Raw genomic sequence first — 7,500 nt, 5'->3', positions numbered from 1 at the left:
AAGTCTTCCTGCATGAAATACTGGTAAATAATAGTACAAGCAAAAGTTTCATGGCGAAATGTAAGTATTCTCAGGATAATTAATTCATTGACATTACATGAAACTGCTTTAAGCTTGAGTATTATTTTAGAGTAGCAAAATCCTATCGATGTTATCGTTATATCACACAAAATACTCACTAGTCTCATATGGAAATGGGAATCTAGGAATGGGAATGAAGTGAGAAAACACTGCTGAAAATAAAAATGAGTGCTAGGAACAGGGGTGAAGAGCCGACAGAACAAATGTTCAATTTCTGTTACCATATATGGCAGAATGACGGACGTAGTCCGTACCAGGTCGTCGGTCAAGGGACGTGGGTTGCTTGCAGGTCTTCACTTGAAGGTAAGAAACAATTCTTCAACAATCACGAACCAACCCAGGGGCGTTCGACAATCTGACTCACTGGCAAAATCTAAACACAGTTCTTTATCTTACTAGCCTGTTCAGCGTCAATACATTGTTTCAAGGAGAGCAGTAGGCAGAGTCGTCAAACATTAGGCTGCTCTTGGGTATCGGGTACTGTGACAGAGCAGGAGTCGAAGAGCAAAGTCAGCTGCCGTGAGTATTCTATCCCTATCAGAGTGATACCTCCAGGCTACGGCAATCTGTTGCGCCTTACTCGTCACGAACAAATGCTTTGGCCGTATTTATACCCAAATATTTGAACCGATAGAATCCTGTCCAAACCGGATATTGTTGTTCTCAAAACCCAAGCTTGAGTTCCTTGAGAGGTAATTTGTCTCGGCTCTATTTATCTTCGCCGACGGTAGGAAAGTGCGAAAATAGAGAGAACAACGCAAGTGCAGGTGGTTCGAGAGAGATCAAGGGGTATACAGGTGAGAGGAGGTGGAGTCAGGAACTCGCCGGTCCATGGTCAGCAGCCCACCCTGATGGGATATGACAGCTCATTTGTCATCCCGAAACTAATCCCAGGGAGAAGCCATTAAAAAGGTTTTCGCCTTTGTTCGTTACAACAAATACAAAAGGGAGAAAACTGTTAAGTCAAAATACTATCAAGGGATCCCTTATCAGATCCCGATGCGATGTGGAAGGGAAATTCTCAACTAGTTTAAAAAAAAGGAGAATAGGTTACTCTACAGCTCATATTTTGAATTTCACTTTACTGGCCCAAATATATTTCTTAAAATTTACGTTTGGCTGAAGAAAAGGAAAAAGAAAGAGGATCCAAAATGGATACTATTGATAATAAATGTACGTATACATGCAGCTGTAATAGCCACAATGCCCTCTTAATTTCTTGTGTTCTTTGCTCTTTTTTGGATGCGCTTGCCACTACAAAGCCTGTAGATCCAAGTTCAAAGAAATTTTTGAAGAAATTGTGATGTCCGGTACCGGGAAATGAACCCAGGTCCCATAATCCCAAAGAGGTCACGTTGCCGACCTGACCACGAGAAGAATAAAAAGTCTACTCCTTCTCATACAGACATATACCTGTCGTTTTCAGATATACTTATCTAAGCTGGAATAGACCCATCCTTGGCAGTTCAACTCGTGATGGTAGCAGTGCACTACTAGCCAGGTGGTAACCCAAAAGAGCGTAAATGGCCCATGTCACAGCCTGGGACAGAGCGAGGTTCTCAAGGGCGAGGCTAGAGCAGACGGAGGTCTGGAGCGTAGTGAGCGGGGAGGGCCTGGCACTCAAATGACACTGTGGAAGTGCAAACTTCTTGTATAACGCAAGACAATAGATGTAGGGTGACACGAACGGTAGCCATGTCCTGGACTCAGTTGAGTGTAGGTTTGAGCCTAAGTTGTAGTTGGTGTGAAGGCAGGAATGGCTACCAAGGTCTCTGGGCTTGAATCGAGAATCAGTCAACACAGGTACTCTTACACATCTTTTATGAACGCCACAGGATGTATTTGAGTTTGGGGTTTCACCCCCCGCCAAAACTGGAGTTGATATCGGCAGTGGCGTTTTAGCCAGCAGCTTCTTGCAGTGATTCTGAATTCCCAGGGAGTGATGGCACCCCCGGAGACTTGGTGGGCATTGGGGGACCGAGGTGCACAGTTCACAGAGAAAGAGGCATTAGCAATTGTCAAAGCTGACAGGACCTCTCCTGAGGGCTTGCTTAATGGGTCAAAGGTTGATCGAGGAACTGACCTGGGGGCAGGGCTGGAAATGTTAAGTTGGGTCAGGGAAGGTGTGAATTCTTACGCTACAATAACTACTGCCTGACAGGTATTGTTGACCCTTGAAGAGGTTTATGCATGACTGAAAATCCATTTGCAGGAGTTGGTTGTACCTTGCTCTGAAGGGGTTGGTTACTTTGGAGAAGGTGTTTGACAGGCCATTTATCATCGAGGATTAGAAAAGGGAAATTCTTCCCGATTTTGCTTAATGACTTGAAAGACAAAATACTCCCAAGAGGACTTATGAGATGCGACTCTGGGAAGGATCTCTCACAGATTGGGAGATAAATCTGAGGAAAATATTCCAAATCTCAACCTTACGGTGTAGGGGGATGGGAATTGAACTTTTACCTCGCTTTCCTTATTTGTGAGCGCAGTTGTAAGTAATTAATATCATAGAGACAGCATATGCCATCATTAGACAATCATACTCGGGATAATATATCTGATATAACACTATATTTCTTAATCTCAATTTACCCAATTTTTTCCTTTTCCTTTTTTATCAAATATCACCACCAGCTGGAAAAAATAGGAGGTGAGACGCCGTTCCTAGGCCCATTAGCAATTAGTTATGGCCCACTATTGTCGCCTTAAGGCTCCGCCCTCTCAATCTGCCAACCAGCTCACCCTTTGTACTCTGTTTCCCTTCTTTGTGCTGTCGTTTTAATTTCTCTTCCAGGCTGGGCTCTCAGGCATTAGATGCCCCAATGGACGCCAATGAAAGTTGGCAAAATTAACCGGCAAGCACTGAAGCTACCCTAAGAAGGACGATGAGGCACTGCGGGAAACGTGCCGTATATAAGGGAGAGGTGGCCATAGCTCGCCCTATTCTAGCAGAGGTCATGAGCCAGCCAGCCTCTTAGACAGACCTTGTTAGCAGGCCATATGCTCATCAATTCCCTCCCTCTCCTTCCTGCTACTAAATTACTTTTGTGGTGCATACAATCCATATTCCACCTAAGATCCTTTAATTAAAGTCTGGCTTCTACACTCAAGACATCATCCTCCTACGGACTAAGGTACAGGTGAATTTGGAAATTGTTTTGGAGCACATTCTCTTACTCTACTTTACTGCTGCTCTCTTAATATTCGCTCCCCCTTGCTTCTCCTTCATAGCCTAATAGAAGTTGTGTAAATTCTTGTGAATTGTAGAACATAAGTGTCATTTCTTTTTACATACCCACATCTGCCTTGAATGATTTACTCACCCTGCCTGCAGCACTTCCCACTTAACGTTACAGGCTTTAGCAATCGAAGTTATAGTGCGTTCCTGTATTGCAGATTAGGTGACCGTGTACTCGCCTGTGTTTCCACAGTGTCAGTCTTCCCTCAACTGCCATCATTGAGCAAGTTCTACTGGATGGAAGATTGAAGAATTATTTTATGCTCTATGTACAGAATTTGTAATATCTAGTTCTCTGAGCATAGCCCTTAGAGGTTTTCTAATAGTATATATTTGCTTTGCTAGTGGCACTACTTGATTTGTTACTACTTAATCACAGTGCAACATAGCTAGTGAGTTTGGCTCCTGTGTAAATATCTTCTGATTTCACTAACAATAGCATATTATGTTGTTATTCCCTTAGTTTCCACTTAATTTAGCTATGACATTGTTTAGCCTATTCTGGTTATCAGTGTGGCCCAGAGTTGCATGACCCTTTTGCTCCAGGTAAGTTTAATGTAACATTGCACGGCCACACCTGTAACAATTTATATTCATGCATTTATGTTATATATATACATAATATGTATATATATAAATACATAAATATGCATATTTATAAATATATATATATATATATATATATATATATATATATAGATGTATGTATGTATGTATGTATGTATGTATGTATATGTATGTAAAAGACCAATAGTTCACTGGTTTGGAAACAAGCCTCTTTGAAAAGGCAGGTGGAAAAAAATCAAATATAACCCAAACAGGGCCAACAAAAAGATAGAGCGGGAGGGGGGTATGACTGAAATGGAATATGGAGGGGGTAAGGGGGAGAGGGAATGGGAGGAGGTGCAGGGAAGGGGCTAAATTTGCTGTGAGGTCCTCTCTGATCAATATCCTATCCTGAGAAGAAGGTGTTCTGGCCTAGATCAAGATTTCTCGACTGAGTATATATACAACATATATAATATATATATAATATATATATATATAATATATATATATATATATATATATATATACGTATATATATATATATATATATATATATATATATATATATATATATATAAAACATCTAGATATATATATATATATATATTATATATATATATATATATATATATATATATATATATGAATATAGTAGATTGGTCTCCTTCCCTTTCTTATTCTGTTTTATTTTTTCTTTCTTTTTTCCCTTCCCTTTATTCTGTTCTAAATGCATTCAGTATTTTCCATTCCTTCATTTCATTCGTTTGTTAATATCAGTTTAGTAGTTATTCTCTTTTTGTTATCTAATGTTTTCATTTATTTTCCTTTTTCCTCCTTTCTTGATCCAGTTTTATTTATTCTCTGTTGTTGTTTCCCCTCCTTTGTCTATTTAATATTTTCCTTCTGTTTATTCCTTGCATCTTATTCTATCTTATTCTCTATCTTCCCCTCTATTATATACTTATTCTCTGTTTTTAGCTTCCTTTATTCTGTTAATATACTTACTCTCTATTTCCCCCTCCTTTATTCTATTCGATATTTATTCTCTAATATTCCACTTCCTTTATTCTATTCTGTATTATCTCTACTGTTCCCCCTCCTTTATTCTGTTCTACAATTATTCACTGTTATCCCCTTCCATTATTTCATTCTTTTTTAATGTTTGTTTAGTAGTTGTTCTCTTTTTTTAATCTAATTTTTTTTGCTCTCCTATTCTACTGACCTCGTTTTCCCTGTTTTTCTTATTCTTGTCTATTATACCTTCCGTCCTTTCTCTTGTCATCTCTCGCCTTACTTTTGATGTTATTCCCTCCTCGTCTTGTCTTTATTTTCAATATTATTCTCTGGTTTTTCGTCTCCTATTCTCTCTTTCTCTTTCATCCCTTCTCGCCTACTTGTCTATAATTCATCTCTTGTTATCCATTTTAGTTCCTTCTTTTATTCCCAATCTTTTATATCCATTCTTGCTCATCTCTTTCATTATCTTCCTTTCTTCATTATCTCCTCTCTTAATGTCCAGTCATATATTCCTTCTAATTGTTTTTGCTTTTACTCCTTCGCCCTCTTTCTTCTAGTTTCTAAATTTCAACATTCCTTTCTATTTCCTTTCAGTTATTCAATTTATCCTCTGCCTCCTTAATCATTTCTTCTTTTAACCCTAGTTAAGAAGGATATAAATTTTCGGTCATTTATTCCTTCAAATTATTTGTTTTTTTAATTCTGGCTTTTTTCTTCTTCTTCTTCTCTTCCTTATCTCTCTTTCGCTTCTTTCTCCATTTTAATATATCTATTTCCTTTCATTTATTCATTTTATGATGATCTTGCTTCCTAATTCTGTATATTTTTTACCAACTTCAAGGAGGATGAAAAAAATAAGGGTATTTTCCTTTCACGTTTGTGCGTCACGTAGTTGGTTCAAGATTACCTGAAAAGTTATGCATAGATTCTCACCAAAATCTGACCGGAAGTGGTCCTCGATGCTGGCAGCATTTTACCAATTTGAGAGAGATAGGACTGTAACTTTTGGGGGTGGAGGAACGTTTGAGAGGTGGGACAAGGGGGACAACGTTTGGTTTTGGCGGAGGTTTGCAAATTCTTCACTTTCGTTTCGTCTCTTCCTTCCTTTTTCTTATCTATTTATCCTTCATACTTCCTTAATCATCATTCACCTCTTCTCCTATTTCCCTCTCTCCCTCCTTCCTCTTTGTAATCTTCTCCTCTCTCTTCCCCTCCCCCTCATCTAAAGTTTGGTCCGGGACATTTATTTCTTGAGGGAGAGAGCGAGGGTCTGGAGGAAGAAGAAGAAGAAGAAGAAGAAGAAGAAGAAGAGAGAGAGAGAGAGAGAGAGAGAGAGAGAGAGAGAGATGAGACGAGACGACAGAAAGAGAGACAGACAGAGAGCTGATCGAAGGTATTCGTTATCGAGAGTTTTTTTTTAACTGCTAGAGATGAGAGAGAGATAGAGAGAGAGAGAGAGAGAGAGAGAGAGAGAGAGCTGATCGAAAGAGATACCTTATTGAGCGTTCTTTAATTGGTTGGATGGAGACAGATTTCTTACGCATTAAGACGTCGGTCGCTGGAGTTACCTCTCCAAGAAGACAAACGAGAGAGAGAGAGAGAGAGAGAGAGAGAGAGAGAGAGAGATAAAAAGTGTTCCTTGTAGAACTTCACATTTTGCTGTCAGTCTTGGTAAACATATTTTTCAGAAAGAATTAAATAAAATATAGAGCAAAACCGTGTTGTAAGAGAGAGAGAGAGAGAGAGAGAGAGAGAGAGAGAGAGAAAAGGGGGGCGGGTGTGAGTGGGGAGGCTGGAGGGGATAGAATTCGATTTCATTTAATTCGTCTCCACTACATCAGACTTTGCATCGCCACCTTAGAAATCTCTCTCTCTCTCTCTCTCTCTCTCTCTCTCTCTCTCTCTCTCCTGCAGGCATATTTAGCACTTACGTCCCGACACACGTAAATAAAAGGTAAGAAAAACAATCTTAATAAAGGCCCGTACATACAACAACCTCCACCATCACTATCCCCCCCCAACCCCCCCCCCCCCCCCCCCCCCCCCCCCCCCCCCCCCCCCCCCCCCCCCCCACGTGTCTTTCCCCCTATACATCCGCGGAGTCTGTGCTAAGTGCATCCGTCGTCCTTTTCACTCCCGGGGCTCTATAGAAGTTGCCCCCCCCCCCCCCTCTCTCTCTCTCCATTGAGACGCCCTAAGGGTCTCGCCCTTGCCCTTATGGCTGTAGTGTCTGATCTCGTATATACAGCAGCTCATGAAGGGGAGGGATGGCGACGGAGATGAAGGGGGAGGGGTCCTTTTGACTCCCCCAAACCTCTACCCCCATCTGGCTACCTCTTTTGACTGTATTGCTTGTTACAGGTCTTGTAGCTCTCTCTCTCTCTCTCTCTCTCTCTCTCTCTCTCTCTCACACATCCCCACCCCACGAAATTCCAGGCACCCCCTTATGGCAGTAATGATGGTTAGGTCTTGTAATTTCCTCTCTCTCTCTCTCTCTCTCTCTCTCTCTCTCTCTTTCTCTTTTATATCATTTCTCTCTCCCCCTCCCGCTAACTTGTTATGGGCTATTATACGAATTCCGATACAGATGTTGTATCCCCCGCTCTCTCTCTCTC

Source organism: Macrobrachium nipponense, chromosome 12, assembly GCF_015104395.2.
Source record: "Macrobrachium nipponense isolate FS-2020 chromosome 12, ASM1510439v2, whole genome shotgun sequence".
NCBI lineage: Eukaryota > Metazoa > Arthropoda > Malacostraca > Decapoda > Palaemonidae > Macrobrachium > Macrobrachium nipponense.
This window is presented reverse-complemented; position numbering follows the sequence as displayed.